General features: G+C 35.0%; 1 long non-coding RNA gene across 1 annotated transcript; it reads left to right on the plus strand.

The window, feature by feature from the left end:
* Positions 1-1,427: 1,427 nt before the first annotated feature.
* On the plus strand, positions 1,428-13,497 carry LOC139600686 (uncharacterized). The gene is made up of 3 exons (XR_011682641.1): positions 1,428-1,999; positions 9,232-9,293; positions 13,097-13,497. It is a non-coding gene; the product is annotated as an uncharacterized lncRNA (long non-coding RNA).
* Positions 13,498-19,351: the final 5,854 nt, after the last annotated feature.

Here is a 19,351-nt window from a genome sequence, read left to right on the forward strand (position 1 = left end):
GATTGTCAATGACGTGAGAGTATGAGGGTTTTTTATCCCATTAATTACTCTTCTTGGTTTGGTCTGTTCAGGGAGGGGACTTGGAGCCATTGCAGCATGATGGATATTAATTATTTTAATTGTTTAATCTTAGACAAATTATAATACTGTTATTAAATATTAGAACAATATTATAGAGAGAGCTAATGTGAAAAGTAACATTGAATTTGAAGTTTTTCTTATTCTTTTGTATTTGAGTCAGGAGAAAGCAGATTAAATTTCTACAGTTATTGTGTGGCTGTTGGTTTTATCTTGGTTTGGGGTTTGGGGATTTTTTTTAGGGGGGACGTGGTCTTTTTGGTCGGTTGGGTTAGTAATCTTTATTCTTTTTTTCCCTTAAATGAATAAGATGAATTATAGTTATACCTGTAAATGGCTTCAAGAAGATTTGCTAAGCTGTTATTTCAGAACTCCCATCACTCTGCTGTTAGGGTTTTTTCTCCTATTTTTTCAAATGAATTTAATAACCATGAAGAAAAGCAAACTAATTGAAATTATTCCCCACAACATTACCTAAATTTAGAGAATGCAATTAACCATGGCATACACATCAACACACTTAATTCTGTAAAACACTTATCTTAGGCAGAAATATTGCCATTACTAATTATAAAAACATAATCTGCAAGAAATAACTAATACGAATAAAATGAACAAGCAAATTATATTAAAAGTTGAAGGAATGCTGCAGAACAGAATTAGAGGTAGGACAAAAGGGGATTCTAGCCTTAAAAAACATGCTCAGTGATGCTTCCATTTTATTTTGTATGGCATGAGTTGGTCTGTAGCTGATTCAATACAATCTGCTTATCAGAAAATATTAGAAATTTACAATTCTGCCTCCTCTACTGTAAAGAATAATTTTTTTTTGGAATTTCACATAATGGAATACATTTATCTCATGTTTAAGTAAACTTTAAATCTGATACCATATGTGAAATATGTTGCTGCTCAGGTTCAGGATTTCAACTTCTTTTCATACATTTGAATTTTTGTTCATATAGACTAGAGCATTCAGCTGCAGTCCAAGTAACACCAATTCCAAGCTTTTGTCTTTGCCATTTGCCTGAAGTGTAAAGACAGAGATGGCCACCTCTCCTCTCTCTCTTGCTAGTTTCATTTAAAAGCTCCAGAAAATCATCAGACTTTCCCAATGAAGGTACAGAGAACTATTTCTACAGAGTACATTACTCTTGCCATACATAACATTCTTCTGACTTCTTCTGACCAAGCCTCTGGACTGGATTTTCTTCTCCATGTGAGGTTTCCTCAGCTCCCTGCATCTACACAAACTTCATCTTACTATTTTAACTTATGAACTCTTGCGAACAAATGGGCAAATTTTACAAAACCTGATAAAATGGACAATTATCAGGATCTAAGAAAAACTTGTTTGCTCCCATTCATCTTATATTTCATACCAAACTGCTGATGCATCAGTTTGAAGTGGTTCCATTCTTAGACATTAATGAATTTGTTGCACTTTACAGGGCATATATTCAGAAAATTTCAGAGGAAAAAGAAGTACATTCATTTAGAAAACACTGACACTCTATTGTGTTACCAGTATCAGCATCTTTCACTGCCTTTTTTTTTTTTTTTTTTTTTTTTTGTAACCTTACACCCAAATTTTTTTTCTCAAGCCTTTTTTAGAGCCCTGGGTTCTCCACCTCCTGTATATACAAATACTCTATATCTTGTTGAGCTCCATCTACTTCCTCAATTTTTGTTATTTTCATCAATGTAGAATATCCTACAACACTTTCACTTACAAATTAATTTTGGAAATAAGTATATAATTGTAATTGAAAATCTACGTAATTCCTTTATTGTTTAAATGTTTTTTTAATTTTATTTTTTATTTATTTCTCTGACTTGTGAAACTTATTTTGCAGGTACAGAATGGGAGACCACCACTGGCAACTGGAAATCATAGAAAAAAGAAATACTAAAACAAAAGGTGCTTTGCTAGCATCCTCTGTCAACCTGCTGTGTTAGGATAAATATTGTGTGAAAGTTTTATGCTCTATATTCATGCAATAAAGTACAGTGCCTTAACACCAATGTAAAGAGAGGCATTATGATTGGGTCTTGGTCCTGGTACTTTCTATGTTTTGAGTGATAAAATTTTATCTTCTACAATGCACAGCACTAAAATGTTAGAAGTACTTTGGGTAGTGTTAATTGCAGTACTTTAGAGTGCTGACATTTAATGTATTTATTTCTGGTTTCATAGTTGTCATTATGTGGAGGAGACAAACTGTTCTTTCTAGCAATCATGACTTGAGTGTCTTAAATGTTTTGTTTGCCAAAAAATTTGACATTTTTCTGATATTTTGCTTCTATAAGTGTGGGGAAAATCAAGACCAAGTGTAAAAAATTTTTGTTTATAAATTTATTTAAATACAATACCTTTAATCTCAAAAATTATTTTAAGACATCAAACGCTACCAAAAGAAATAGGAGTTGAGGGAGACACTTCTACTTGTTTAGATATCAGCTGCACTTGAAAGTTTCCCCTTCCTCTTTTAAGAGAAGTACTTGGTTTTGCTGCTACTTTGATTATAACAAGAGGCAGGTATGATATTTAAATCCTGTTTTTTGGATATTTATATCTCCTTATAAACTTAGGACAGTCCTTATAACTGCAGGGTCAGGATGCCTGCTAAATTTTCTGATGCTGAGATGCATTGGTCTGTTCTATTATGGCAAGAACCATGAAACATTGCTGTAAATTATTTTTACTGACAAAGCACAAGTTGCAGCACTCACACAGTAAAACTGAATTCTTTCAGCCTGTGAATGTCAGTGGCTATTTTCAAGGACACAAATTATCTTCTGGGAAATCTGAGTAATTTATATGACATATTAAATTGTGATGTGGTTTCAGTTAGGTGCTGCTTATTCAAGAAGAAATCTGAAGAAATATTAGCATATCTGTGAGACTATGAGAATAGTAAGTTATATAGTTACTATAGTTCACATAAGAAATAAGAAATATTGTAATATAGTTGATGGCCAGGACTAAAATCAGATAATATGTGAAAGGCACTGTAATCTAGTTTAAACAGTGCCTTAATTTGGCACTTCAGCATTACCTTCCAAATACACTGGGAAACCCTACTGGTTGTTTACTTATCAGCTGGGAGCTCCTAGCCTCAGTAGAGACATTAATCCCTCCTTGCCTAAGCATCCTGTGTTTGCCTACTTTTAACATCTGAAAAGGCAGGCAGTTTTTTTTCCTCCTAGCTAAAACCCAAATTAAGCTATAAACTGCATTTTCCACGTTTTTGTTGTTGTTGTTGAAAACTTCCTTTTATTCTCCATTTTTAATTTTGTCTTTTCTCATTTTCTCATACCACAGGTGCTTAATTTCTGTTACATCAATTGTCTTCATCTTAGGGTCTTGTAAGTTCTTTTGTTTTGTTGTTCGCTTTTTCTTTTTTTTTATTTTGGGGGGTGGGGCGGGAGGGAGATTTTTTCTTTTTTCCAAATAAATTTCACTGCAAGTTATTGCTGCACAGTAGAAAAATAAGGAGGGATACTGTCAAGTTGCCACTGGTGACAGGATACGAATCTTTGACTTCACTTGATATGGAATTGCTTGCTACAGGAATGGGAAACATCATTAGTTTTCTCTAGTAAAGTCTTTAAATGAAAAACTTACAATACTAATTTTTTTTCAAAATCTGAACATTGCTACAACAGAGTTCAAGTTGAATGTATTCCAAGATCTCTGATCGTAGCTGAAGGTCTGAGCCATGGATCTTTGTAACAGCCTTTATTTTCTTTATCTCATTATAGTTTTCCATTTATGAGATATGGGTGTCTATTCACTGAATCTGTGAATCCTTATTACAAGAAGGATTCTTTCATTTTCCTGCTGTGTAACATAATATTACCACTTCAAGATCTCAGTCCACTCCTCTGAGATTGCTTTGTAGACTCTGTGTGTGCAGACTCAAGGTACAGATATATAATCTGTTCCTTGTGTTTGCTGGGCAAAAGAAAACAGTAATTGATGTAAACAGCCTCTGTTTACCCTTTGCTCTTTGTTGCTTGCAGTCCTGAAAGAGAAGAGCAATGCATGGAGGTGAAGCACTGCAGTACAGACGAATAGTCAATCTGCCCCTTTAAATAAACTTACTTCTGCCAATACATAAACTCAGAGAGCTGGAAGGGACCTTGAGGTCATCTACTGCACTCCCCTGCTTCATGGTTGCACCTCCTACTGCAAGGAGATACTTTAAGGAGATGCCTCATTTATCTTGTTCCTAAATACCTCCTGGTGACAGAGTGCACATAGACCTCTAACACTGCTCCTAACCTTTACAGTTTCTCACTAATTTCTAACCTGAAGATCCCAAGTGGAAATTAAGGTCCTTGCAAATTCTCCCATTCACCTGGATTGCAGGCAACAGGTTGTCCTTACACATTTTTCCCTTATGAAAAATAAACATTTAAAATTGCATTTAAATTGGAGTGTCTAGGACAAAAAGCACAGCAAATTCCCAAAAAGTAAAGCTGCTCACAAGAATTTAATTTAAAAGGGCAACTTCTTTCACAATTTCTTTTGTATGATATTTCTTCTAATGAAGTCCTGTGAAGCAACCCAAAAGGAGAAAGTGCAAGTAATTATTCTTGTATCACAGTAATGGTAACTGTGATACAAATTTAGGTGTCCTATGTCCCAAAACAGTCCCATGTTTAATAAGCACTTGGAGAGAGATTCCTCCAATATGTTTAACTGAAAACCACCTTGATTTTTCATTTGCTAATGTACTTGCTGCATGTAGCATTAAGAAAGTTAGAAAGTTGTCTATGACTAACACATTGTACCTTGACCAAGAAATCAACAGCTAATGGAGAATTTATTATATTCAACCAAACAGATGGCTTCCTGGAGCCAATGGTGACATAAAGGTCTCAGTCATGTTATCTTTAAATATCATGTGTCCTAGAGTCTCTTAATTCCTTACAGTAATTAATAAGATGAGATCCTGATTACACATAATGACTAGTAAAATGAATGTGGATAGTATTACTTTAGTCAAGTTTATATCTAGAGAGCTTCTATTTTCTTGCTCTACTTAGCTTTTGGGTCTGTTTTTTTTCTGTTGAACATTTGGGCAGAGTTTCAGAGGACACTGCAAAAGATTAGATTGTAAAATACTGAATATGTGCCAAATACATGAATATTTTTAGCAATATTAAATATATTAAATATCTGTGCTCATTACAAATTACAGTATGGTGTATTTCCAAGAAAGAATAACAAAGTAGAGAAGAAAAGACCCAAATAAATTCCTTTTTGTTGAGCACCAGATGTAGCTAGCCAGAGAAGGAGCTGGTGTGCTTTTCAGTTGTTACAAAGGCTGCAATGAAACAATGCTGGTTTTGGTATAACAAAATATAATAAGTGAAGTACTTGGGAACTGGCTAGCTCATTATACAATTCAAATTTAATTACACGTTGCAGCCCAAACTTAAAAAGCACAAAATAATCTTGAATTATTTGACAGATTTAAGAATGCAGGTTTTTGAGATGTTTCTGAGCACCTAAAGGAGGCAGCCCCACAGATACCTTTATAAGAGAGCTTTTGTCCTCAGGCAATTGGAGTTGTAAATCAGAGCATGTCCAAGCTATAAACTATTTAATGAAAGATCCAAATTTACTTCATTTCTTAGGATAAGCCCAGTTTTGAGGACTTTGGGCACTATATTCAGAGATAGTTCTCAGCTCTTGCAATACCAACCTTTCTAATATTTCAAGAAAATCTATATGTTTATAGAACCAAATAGAATTTGAGCATGTTCCAGGGTGGCAGAACCCTCATATGGCAGTTAAACAATATTTCATAGAGCATGAGAAGATTATTATCAGTTACCCAAGATCAGGAAAGGAAAACTCTAATCGTAGAGTGGCAGTAGGCTGGTAAAATATGCATTGCAAGCATGTTAGCTTGCTATAGAGTTTCTGCTCCATTCCCTTTGTTTCCTCATGTAATACCTTTTTACTTGCCTGATACAATGTCTTTTATTATATTTTATTTCAAGTAAAACTGCCTTCAGTGAATTCACAGGGCAAAGACAGCAAATTTTACATTCAAATGTTAGACTTCAAAATTGCAAAGTAATTGCAGGTGACGCTGATTCTTCTGCATGCTTTCAGAACAATTCCTGTTCAAAATTTAGGACATTGATATATATTAATTTTCTAATATCAAAATTAATTTTTGCTTCTTCGTGCAGGGAAGGAGGGGGATTTTTTTCCATGATATATATTTTAAATCTATTTAGGTTTTATCATATTTCCTTTGTTATACACTTAAGTTTTAAAAATCCAAAGAATTTTGGACACAAAGTAATACTTTTTATTCATCACTGAGAAAGAAACAATTCTCAACAGTCTTCATCAGTAATGATTCCATTGAAAATTGTTTTATAAACCTGGCAATAACCTGTTCTCACCACAGATCTACTTAATTGCTTCTGCATTTATAATAGACACAACAGATGATTAATGCTTGGTGCACTGAGCAGCAATCTTTGGGAATTACTTAAATAACTTTTGTATAATACCTAAGGCCATAATTATAAAGGTTTATGTAACTTGGAAATGATGCAAATCATGTTTTCTGCAAATATTTGACAAAACACCAGCAGAACAAACTGTGTTTCTGAACAACTACAAACTGCTCTTCATTTATTTGGGGCATTCCATAACTTAAGCTAATTATGGTTGTTAGCTGTAGATAAACACATTACTAAAATACCCTTTAGTGCCTTCAAAAGAAGAAATATGAAAGTTCTACAGTTATTAAATTGCTCATGAAATAAAGATTGAGAAAATATGTCTCTTTCAAAACTTGGAACAGAAGAGATGCCCCCAGCATCTGGAAATTTTCATTTCCAAATTTCTATTTTTAGCCAGACAATTATTTGTTTATAGCCATAGAAATTATTATGAATCCATATTGACACCTTGCAGATAACTTGGTCAAATGCAGTGAGCATGTTTCTGTACTTATTCATCTTGGAATATATTAGTCCTATTAGATAACTTATAATTAGGCACCAGGTACTGTTTCCATTTGAAGCTCTTGTAGTAGTTCTGTATTTTATGAAGGGGTTGTATCTAACAATATAGTTTTTAGATGTAAAAAAATCAAAAATAAATGGGAGTTGACACCTATAAAATATTTGTCTTGCCAAAACTATTTAACATCATATTTCTTTTTAATTACTTTAGATGGAAAAAATGCTTCTAGAGCAATCTACCCCAACCATTGAACTCCTCAGCTCAAATAGAGGGGTTTCAAACTTAAAGAGGGAAAATTTAGGTTAGATATATGGAAGAAATTATTTATTTTCAAGGTGGAAGAGATTACCCAGAGAAGCTGTGTATATCCCTTCCCTGACAGTGTTCAAGGCAAGGTTAGGACTGTTGTTGAACAACCTGGTCTAGTGAGAGGTGAATGTAGATAAGACAATATGACAATATTTATTTTTTATATCAGATACTCAAATTCCATTGCCAATAAACATTTTTGTCTATGGAACTGCAGAATCTATCGCACCATGCAGAGATGTGCCATGTGTGTCTAAATGTCTTATAGATCATTTGCAGTGTTTAAGGAATTAGATGTCAAGAGCTCGGTCAAAAGGAATGTCTTCTGTACATAATAACAAGAAAAGGGCAACCATTTTGCTTCTGACAATGACAAGAAACATGAAGCAGTCCACTGAAGAGCAAGGAGCCAGGACCAATATCCCTCACTGCACTTTTTCTCATTCTCTTTTTCTATTTATTTCCTTCCCTTTTCATTTTTATTTAAATTTTCTTTCATTTACCACCCTTCAGGTTTCATTTCCTTTTTTTTGTTTGTTTCTTGGAATAATGTGTTTAGCTATCAAAACTTTTCAAACCTCTAATCTTCTGCATTAAATAAGATTGGGTGTGAGCCCTTCACTAAAGAGTTAAACTTGATTATTCTCGTGGGTCCCTCCCAATTAAGAGTATTCTGTGATTCACTGGTAATTTTAGCCATATTAGTTAATCTAATATGTATAAAAAAATCCCTCTTTACATAAACTAGGTATAATCATGAGATTAGTATTAAGATTACTTTTATTAAACAAAGAGTCAGAAACAATGAGTAGTCTGCTACTTATGGCCTCTCTGAGAAGTACAGGTTATTTGCATTCTTCAGAAATTTCTAAAAAACATTGCTACAGCCAGGAATACTCCAAAATTTTCATCTCAAGTTTCAATGTTTCTTTGAGCAGCATTGTTCTCCAGTTTTTGTTGTTTAGAATCTCCTTCTCATTTGCTTGACAATGAAACTGGACAGTAGTATTGAAGCTTTGAGGGACAGAGGGGCTGAGCTAACCGTTACTGGAGCTCATATCTAATCCAACCCCATGCTGCACGGATTCTGTGCTGGTGCACTAAGGAGGACAGGCAGAGGGACAAAGGTATGCTGTGCAGAACTAAGAGGACCCTCACAGGGGAAAACTGTATCTGAAGTGTCTTATTTATTTGTTTTGTTTGTGTTTTCTAACAAAATAAACATACTGATGTATTAAGTAGCTCATTCATTTATTCAAATGTTAGATAAAAGCTTGATCTGAATATCTGAATATATTTATGCCCTGTGGAATAGAATACATATATGTGTATCATGCACAAACATGTCTAATTATTGCTTCAGTTTAAGCTGAAGTAAAACTTTGGCCACGGACCTTTTCTTGGGCAATATAGAATCAGTTATAATATCAGGTTAGACTTTTAAGCCAATATCTACATGTTAATGCTGGTTTTGACCTTTTTTAATGCACTTCAACAAATTAAAATACATGTTATCTTAGGTCTACCAAGTGTCAAGTAAGAGACACTGATCAGCATTTTCTTAAGCAACTGAAAGCTTTGCCTGAATTCATTCCTTTGATAGATTAGAATAAACTGCTGCTGTGAAGCTATGAAAATTGCATATATAGAATACACCGTTCAAAAAACAACCAGAAACAACCCAGAAAAATAAATTCAAATATTTGTAAATGTTTTCCGGCAAGGATTTCTGAGTTAGAATTCTTCAGGACAGATATGATTCATATTTGTAAAACTACATAAATCAATACAATTTTTCTCTATACAGTTACTTAATTAACCAAGAGCATCTGCCTCTCTAGGGATGCCATGTGTTGAAGACTAGAAAACCTGCACAGGAGATGGACTGAGAAAGAGAAGGCAGGTAAGCGATGACTGTATATAATTTCTAGTTCTACTCTCCATTCAAACCCCTTTCAAACAATTCATTTAGGAAATCTGACTCCTTCTGTCTGTAGTTGAACTGGTTTACTTCAGTGAGTCAGGCTATATGAGCTCACTACACAGAATATGAGCTATCTGTTAGATTACTGAACCATGACCAATATCAGTAAATAAAAATAGCCAGCACTTAACTTCTCCTCTTAAGTCATTAAAGACTTCAGATAATGGCCTGGAAAATTTGATGGCTTAAAATGTTGACAACAACAACAACAGCCAAAAAAAACCAAACCCAAACAAAAAACACAACAACAACAACAACCAAATAAAAAAAACAAACAAACAAAACCAAAACCGAAACAAACCAAACCAAACTAAAAAACACCACAAAAAATTCTATATTAATGTGATAGTAATTTTCAACTGGCAAATTTCTTAACATTTTCCTTGGATCTATTGAGTGTTTAGAGTTTCTGAAATACTTCAGTGCACCTTTCTTGCTTTGACTTTCAAGTGTCACTGCTGTGCAGTAATACCATCTCTCATGTTGTCAGAATACTATTATTCATCTGCTTGGCTGATAATGACACATGCTGTTGGATAAGATGCTACTTGGAACATACCTGTGTCTGTCTGACTCCACTCCACTCTGTTCAGGAGATTATGTTAATTTTTTAATGAAGCCAAACCAGTTGGCTGCCCTGTGGATGTTTGAAAAGGTGGCACAGAATGAACAAAGGTAATTGTGTTGCATGTCCAGGATCAATGGGAAGTGGTTTCATGACAATGTCTAGACCCAGATGCCATTTTAAGTATTGGTAAGAAAAAATTTTGGGAATGAGAGCTAGACAGAATGGAAAGGAAAATGAAAGGTATAAAACAGAAGGATCAGATGTTGAAATACAGCATGGTTTTGGTAAATATTTTGGAAGATTTGAGTACAGTATAAAAATGAAACTATGTTAATAAGACATCAGAACTTACACAAATGTGGAGTGCCCCTGTTCCTAAGAGTCAGGAATTTGATCTTACCCTTCTTGTGTTGCTAATAACTCCTCCCTTGACCCAAATCCTGAACTCCATTTTGTGATACCTTATAAAACCCCATGACCCTGCCTTTGCCTGGTCTTTCATCTCCATCCCACTCCTCCTCCCTGGGGGTAATAAATGGATTATTGAGCTCTGTGAAATGAAGACTCGTCTTGTTTTTTCCAATGCCTGGCACCGGCAGCTGCATTCTCCCTGGACACGACAAACCCAGTTGCAGCTCATTGCAACACATACATAAATATATCATTTAATGTGGGACCTGAGCATAAGAAAAATTCCATGGAACACAGGGTGGAGATTATGTTAGTCTGGCTGTTTTGGAGTTAATTTTCTTCACAGTAGTCCATATGGTGCTGTGTTTCGTGACTGTGGCTAAAACAGCACTGATAAGACTGCAGTGTTATGGCTATTGTCAAACAATGCTTGCACAGTGTAAAGACCTTCTCTCTTCCACATTCTGCCATATTCCCCTCCTCCCCAGTGAGAAGGCCAGCACAGGAGGCTTGAAGATAACATAACTAGGATAGTTGACCCAAATTGACCACAGGGATATTCTATACCATAATACATCATGCTCAGCAAAAAAATCTCAGAAAGAAGAGGACGAGGAAAGAAATGAAAAAACAGCAGAGAGAACTCCAAGGACAAAGAAGGAGAAGGAAGATGGCAAAATAGATGTTCACAGGTATAAGAGAGACCCACAATGGAGCAGACTTTAACTGAAGGATTATAGCCCATGAAGAGCTCTTACTCAAGGAGAGAAAAAGTGTCAGAATGAAGAAGCAGAAATGGGAAGCTGTTATGTACTGACCACAAGCCCCAGCCTCACCATTGTGTCTTATGGATCAGTTGGACAAGGCATCTACATGCGGACATCTGGATGTGAGACATAAAAACTCAGCTCCTGATCGATGGGAGGACTTGCCCACTTATTCAGGTTATCTATGAAACATGCACCATAGATCAGCAAAAAAAGTATATCTGGATGGTGTGTGGAATCAGTATAAGTGGGTCTGGCAGATCAATTGCACTGGACCACTGCCACAATCTAGCAATTCAATCACTGTATGCTTACTGTGATGGAGGCAAATGCCAAGTGGCTGAAACCAAGCCTTGCAATCCATTCCAGTGTCCAAAACATCATTTTGCATAAGTCCTGTGGCAACATGGCACAGGAATGGGACTCCTCTATGAAATAACCCCTGAGATACCTGGGCCAGTAAATGCAGCATTGAGTGTATCACCCTATCTCCCACCAGGCCCAGAAAGATTGTAAGTACCAGGCACTGAATGATGGAAACTGGGGAATACAAACCCTAGGGTGCACATTTAGCAGAGCCTCTTGTCTGGTCAGTATAAGAGTATCAGAGAAACCTGGCCCTGGTCAAACAAAGCTCCTATCCTCCTACTCATATGATTTTTATGATTAACAGGTCATAAATACATACTTAAAGTGTTGGAAATCAGGAGTGAAGATCATCTTTATTGTCATGATTATATTATGATGAGAGGGTTTCAAGTGCCATGGCAATGTTAATACTATGGTCAACCCTGTGTCATGTCTTACTATAGTTCATCTTCAATAAGTGACTCTTCTACACTGCTATGGGACACAGTCATTAAAGATTTTAAACCCTATTTTCCTGAATTCCCTTGTTTATCTTAATTCTCAAGTGTTTTGGATTTTACTTTCCTTGTTTCTCTTTTCTGTATAAAGAACAAAATTAGAACAAATAGCAAAATGTTCCTTTAGTGCAGAATTTATAAAAAATATTCCACTAAGTGATCATTTAGGCCAGTGCTGCCTTATATGTAGAATGTAAATGAAGAGTACCTCTAAAAGGAAATATAAAAGAAACTATTTTTCCTCCTAAAAATCATCTACAAAGCAAGAATGGGGACACTATACTTTAACTGTTTAATGAGCTGTTAATGAGAATTCAAATATACTACTCCCAACTTTGAATACAGAATTTTATTATACATTTGCATTAAACAGCTCTGACTCCTCTGAAATTGTATCTGACACATATAAATATACTTCAGTATTATTGAATTCTAAAACAAAATAATGGTTCTATAGTTAGAAAATATTTATAGAAAAATATAAATTCACTTTTTTAATGGCATAGCAGAATATTTTCATAAGATGTATGCATTTATGCATATATGTATATTATATTATGTACACACATCTATCTTAATTATAAGACATTGCTTTTTTTTTACCAGTTACTTGTTACTAAGCACAATAGTATATGCTTATGATAGTATATGTAAATCGATACAGTGGAAATAACTTATTTTCATGGCTCCATCAGGACTGGCATTCATATAATTTTGCCTAGTATTCTTCAAACAGTGTTCTTACAGAAATCAATGATCATAAATAAGTACATGGCTATATAGTGGTTAAATATCTTTCCTTAGATCAGTCTTTCATGTATTTTGTCCATAGATATTTTAAATATCTAATCAAGATAGTGACAAGCCTTGATGGTTGTTATGCCAGGTCCAGTTTACATAAAGCAAAAGTAACCCAGGCACAGCTTCACCCCTGATGAGCTTTACTCAGTGCTTATAAGCACTTACCTCCTTAGCAAAAAGGCAGTGATCAAAATGCAGATCACTCAATAAACTTTTTGATGTATATTTAATTAGATATTTGATCTGAGTAATGGTTATGGAAGCGTCTTGTTTGCTTGTTTATTTCAACTTGTTTCAACTGCCTTACAGGGAACTTCCACTTGCTGGATGATAATTTGGAACATCATACAGCTGGAACAAATAGGTCCAGGAGAATCCTAAAACACTTGGATGGTAACGTCATGGTGTAGGTCTTAGGGGCACTGGAGGAGATGCCCTTCTTGATTGGTTGCTTATTGAAAGAGGATGTCTCAGGGGTGAAGTGGTGATTGGTGCCACCTTGACCACAGTGACCACAGAACAACTGAGTTCTAATCAAATCTGACTGGACGAAAAGTGCAAGCAAACCTTCAGCCCTGGACACGAGAAGAGCGCACTTGAGGCTCTCAGGGATCTAGGTAGGTAAGGTCTCCTGGGAGAATGTTTCTGAGGGTGCTCGGGTCTATCAGTGCTGGTCACTTTTTGAGCACCATAGCCTAAGAGATCAGGAGCAGGCAATTCCAAAATGTCAGAAATCAAGCAGATGAGACACAGGGGCAGCCATGGAGCTGTTCTGTGCAGGGAGGGGAACTGGACCTCAGTGATCCTTCTGTGTCCATTCCAACGCAGGATATCTTTTCTAGCTTTACAGACAATGAGGTTTATAAGGCCAAAATCTTGTCAGCTCAAGCTAACTTGTGTATTTTGATGTCTTTGGTCATATATTCATGTTAGATTTCCAAGTAAAAATTAAGACATAAATAACACTAAAATATAATTTAGAGAGGTAAGAATGGTCAGTTCTAAAGCTTTTCAATTCCAGCAGAATTCCCCCTTGTTCAGGCTACTAAAGAAATCTATTTGTCTTGGATGCTACATAAGAATTATTATGTCATTTATAACAGTCACTGCTTGCAGTTTCTGAGGAGAAATTAAATTATTTAACTATTTCTCTGAGCTTCTAGTATGTAATGACTAAATTGCAAGGATAAAATAGCATATTATAAGATATATATCAGAAAATCAAAGAGCTTTATGTAAGCTAGGAAATGGTCTCATACATTTCCATGCCTTATGGGGAGTTTTTAATTAACAGATTTTTGATATATTGTCAAATCTCAAACAAGTAAATGTAAATGCAATATTTTCCAATTTTAAAATTAATTACAATGAAATTTATCTTTAATCATAAATTCAAAATTCTACTTCATACAACTGCAGATGGATTTTGATCAAGGAATGTGTCATAATTCTGGATTTTTCAATACCATATCTCTACATCTACTCATATGTAAGTTGTACTGACCTCTGCTCTCAGAACATGCAATGGTTTAAAAGAAGTGGAATTTTATCAGTAATTTTTAAGATCTGATGCTTCATAATTGTGCAGTTTTCAATTCAAGATCTTCCATTTCAGAATTGTTATTCGTAAAGAGCAAATGTAATCAAGCTCTTGCAAACCTCAGTTCTGGCTTAACAGTTGATGTGTATTATCTATTTTATATTGGTCAAGTCTTTTTGAAACCAGGGGATTCACATGAATGAAAACGCTATGAGCCATCTCACATAACTAATGCAAAGATTAATTACAGTAGAAGGGGCAAAACCGAACTGATTTACATACTTCCAAATGTAGCAAGTGTAAAATATTCTTCAAAGAAAATTATCACTAACTTGATGAGCTGAGAGACAGAACTGTATTTGCCATGAATCGCCTTTATCTTCAAGACCGAATATAAGAATGGCACATTTGCATAAAAATCTAAACTGTGGATCTCAACATTAACTTCTAATTGAATATTCCTGATTAAAATTTTAATCCTTGAAAGCAATTACATTTTCTTCTGAAGACATTTTTAATTGATTCCTTCAGTAAAGATGCTGGGAACTCTTTGGAAATAATTTTAACAGTGTTAAACTGGTGCCTCTTCACACATCAGCCTCCTGGGAATGGCTAATTATGAGTACTATCTACAGTCAGGACTTCAGACTGGTTCTACATTTATGTGAACCTATTTCTTCCCAGCACGGAGAACACAGCTGGCAACGGAACAAAATATGCTAATGTGTCAGGCCAGAACAAGTCAAAAATCGTGAACTTTCTGAGAAAAACACTATTAATTGTAGAAAAATGTTATTTCTATTTTATCTGCTGCAAAAAGATAGGCTCCTACTTTCCTGTCACTTTAAAGTGCAAAAGAACATATGCTGTAGATCATTATATGAGATAAAGCTGAGGGAAAATTTAATCCACATTTTAGCATGAAACTCCAAAAGAAATTGCTATAAACTAGTAAGGTTTAGAAGCTTAGGTATAGTTTATAAACTATAAACAGATTCTTGGGGGGCAGGGGTGGGTGATATTATGTTTTTGGCAGCTGATGTTGATCAAATTTTTAATTTTTCTTTTTTTTTTTTTTTTTGTTTGAGGTGCAGCTTTTTTTTGTTTGTTGTCTTGTTTGTTTCAACTAGAAAATGGATTGGTTAAAACAGGAACTATCAGCTCATTAGAAGAACGCCATCCACTCTACTCTGCACCTTACTCTATTTATCTTTTGTGCTTGTGTAATTCTGATTGTGGGGATTTGCTGGATTTTAAACCCAAAGTTTGATTTGCGTAAAATGAAGAATCAAGATGTAAGTCTTGTGAGCATGGTCTTGGCACATTACCTCCAGCATGACCAAGAAGGATTTTCTTCCAAGCATTCCATTTTATTAAATTTAGTTTCTTTTATTACTTTTAATGGCTAGCCTGTCTTTGAACTAAGATATCTCCCTGAACTAGGGATATCTCCCTGCTCTTTTATTAAGAATTCTATATAAGAATTGCAAGAAAAATTGGGGTTTTTTTGGTGGGATTTTCTTATCACAGAAGTTGACTCTTTTATTCTAAAATATCATGGTGTCTTTACTGCCTCTTAAGCTAGTAGTACTTTTTTGAAGGGTCACTGCCATTTAAATTGTAATCTCAGAAATCTCATTTAAAGAGATGATATTAGCACTCAGATTATTTGAATGAAATCAGAAATGTTGCTCTTGTTTTTGTCTCTAACAATAGACTTAACTTCTTGTGCTCATTTATATCCTCCAGATCAAGTGCAACAAATTAAAGGGTGGTTCTTTTTATTGGCTTTGATACTCTTTGGATGTATTTAGAAGTGGTTTTACAGTAATGATTTTGGCATGCCCTCTCTTTATTATTTAAAAACCCAAATGCTTCTTTGAATCCTCAGTGCACATGGAATAACTTATTTTCTTCTTTTTCTTGCAAGCAAAAGATTCAATGTGCATATGTGCCTTCTTACTACCACCTATTTTTAAACATTTTTAAGAATTTTAATGTTTGATGTTTTTTGGTTTGAGCTTGTTCCAATATATTCAGACACAGAGTAACAGACTTTCATACTGAGGGTTTTTCTTTTTCCTTCCTTAATTTTCACATGCAATACAGAACAAAGTAAATCTTACTTTAAGTTCAATAATAGCTATACAGGACTGCATATAGAGCCACCAAGAGAAGGTCAAACCATGTCAAACAAGCCTGATCTTGTACTGATTGTAAAAGTTTGAAGTGCTCCAAAGCCCAGGAAACTGTGAGCATTACAGCATTTTGTGTCTCTAGCTGGAAATATTGCCTCAATTAAAGGTGATATAGTCACAAAGGTATGTAACACAAAGAAATAGTTTCGTGAAAATCCAATGGTCTATATTTTAGTCTTTCTTCCTTTAGAAGTCCGTTTTTTCAATGAATGTACATCAATGGAATGGATAATTTTAGTTCCTGATACCTTACTTCCCAATTCCTGATTTTCAGTGACTTTCTGATTTTTTTTTTTTTTTTTTTTTTTTTTTTTTTTTTTTTTTTTTTTTTTTTTTTTTTTTTTTTTGGTAGCAGAGCTTCTGAAAAATATAACAATCCTTCCTCTCTCGAGTTTGGGATGATACTTGTATTGTTAATGTTTTAAATTGTTCATTATAGAATAAAACTTTCTTTGCAACTCAGAGGGAGTGATTATAAAATCTCATCTCCTTCTACTGATTGGTTATTCCCTTGAGACCTCTATGCTAATAGCAGTGGAAATGGAGTATCCAGTAAAAGGCATACAGTCTGAATATATGGTTGTTTAGGTTCTCAGTCTTCAGAGAGTTGAAGGCAGTAAAAGGAAGGTCAGGAAGCTATGTGTTTTGTTCCACTTTCTACCACTTTCAGTCTTAGAACACTAGAAATTCTGACTCAGGTGAGCAGTTCTTACTGGTTATTGTGTGAGACATTAACAGCAGCTGATATCGCTACTTGCAGTGATGAATAATGTGAACTTATTAAGTATGCTGTTGCCATAGAAATTCCAGAGTCCTTTAATAATTAATGTATTGTTAAAAGTTAAAATTATTTAACACATATGTTTGTTGTGAGGAATTTATTTTCAACAGTTTTAAAACAACTCTTATAACAACTCTTAAAACAACTTTTATAACAACTCAGTCAAAAATAACTATAATATCAAAATTTATCTGCTCCCAAGAGTAGATCTTACCAAAAAACATGTCCTACTAAAACAAATATTAATTAGAAAACAATTTTGCCTTGGTTTACAGTAAGCAGAGATTAAGCTCTTTCTATCTGTACTGAGTAAGAGGAAAGTTCTACTTTGAAATAACAAGGTACATGGTAGTAGTCATTAGAACACAGAATGGATTTTTTAAATATTGCTCCATAAAGTGCTATAAGTTGCTATTTGAGCTATCATTCTCTAGGTTTTTTTACATCACGTGTCTCTTCTTACATGAGCATCCACTGGAGGTAACTGTAGTATTCTTCTTAAGACATTTAATATTTTTCAGAGTGGTGCTACTCAAAAGATCTATATACATAAAAAAATGATGTCAGATGCAGACTATTATGAATCAACTCACAGTATTATACATGGAGGAAGAGAAGAGCCTTGTGCTGCTAAATGACATTCAGTACACGTGCATGATTTGTTGTAGGGGTGAGAACATCATCCCTTGAATGTTCTTTCCAATTTGAAAAGTATATTAAAGGCAACTGCTCTGGCTGTTTGGAATGAGGGCTGCTCAGTCATAATATCACAGCAGAGAAACAAAATTGCACATTGCACAAGGGTATAAAATGGCTTTCGTTCTGCAGGCAACAGAGAACAAGGCAAACAGCTATTTTGGATTATACAGGACATGTGACTGCAACTGGATTAAAATCCTTCCTTTTTCACTTTGTCTGTCCACATCCTTTGCTAAAACAGGTTGTATATTCCAAGAGCGAGCAACAAATGTGATGAGTACTTTTCAGCCTCCAGTGCCTTGCAGCAGTTTTTGTTCAGGCAACTCCTGGAGCAGCGTGGCCTTACCAGCAGCATTCCCTGCACAGCACCTTTGCTGCCTCGGGCAAAGCCACGCTGCCTTCAGCCAGCTGTGAGAATCGCACAGCGCATTCTGCCACGTTCACCTCCACAGCTCCTAAAACACAAGTGGATGTAGGTCCAACAAACATCTTGTGCAGGTGGCACCAGAGGTTTGCTAGGTGTTCATGTTCCCTTCCCTGATGGTCTGCTCCAGGTGGCTTGCACAGATTCAGCACGGGAGGATTGAGGCCTTTTGTCTGTTGTGAGGTGATGCTCTCTGGCACAGATGCAAGAGACATGGAATCATTTTCTGTTGGACTTGTTTGGCTTGTTTTTCACTGAAAAGACTAGTAATATTTTGAAAACAGCAATAATGTTGAGAACAGAATTTAAAGGAGTTTTTGGAGATTCAGAATGCTTACTCTTGATATGACCTTTGCTTGTCACTCAAGCTTGCAGGTGACAATCCCTGGCATGTCTGATTTAACCTCACACTCCCTCTCCTTCTCCTATGAAATCCTCTGAATATATACTTCATTTTCATGAAGTATTGAGAAGATCTCACTTAATTCTGGTCTTTTGCTGTATGGTGCTCAGCACTACTTCTTTTGTTAAAAGAGATTGAAAGGGCTACAGTTTTCAGATCATTTCAACACCACCAGATTGGGTAATTATATTTTGATCAAAAGGGAAAAGCAGTGTTTGATGATTCTGAATCATTTTGTTGTGCATTGTAGGGATGGTATGATAAAGTTCTGATCAATATTTTTAGAAGTTCAGTCTATTAAATTCTACAGCATCCACTGTAAACATTTTTTAATGAAGCATTTCTGCTATTTTGCCATGCATTGAGATTGTTATTCTCATTAAGCTTAGGAATGACACTCTGCAAACAAGAAACATTAATCAAAATGTTTGTTATAACATCAGATCATCTATTCACTAATTATTTACAACATGCCTAAGGCTGATCTCTGAACTTTCTGCATGGAAAATCCTGTTCATC

Source organism: Agelaius tricolor, unplaced genomic scaffold, assembly GCF_023055355.1.
Source record: "Agelaius tricolor isolate 1412-34295 unplaced genomic scaffold, bAgeTri1.0.p SCAF_2, whole genome shotgun sequence".
In the NCBI taxonomy this organism is placed as follows: domain Eukaryota; kingdom Metazoa; phylum Chordata; class Aves; order Passeriformes; family Icteridae; genus Agelaius; species Agelaius tricolor.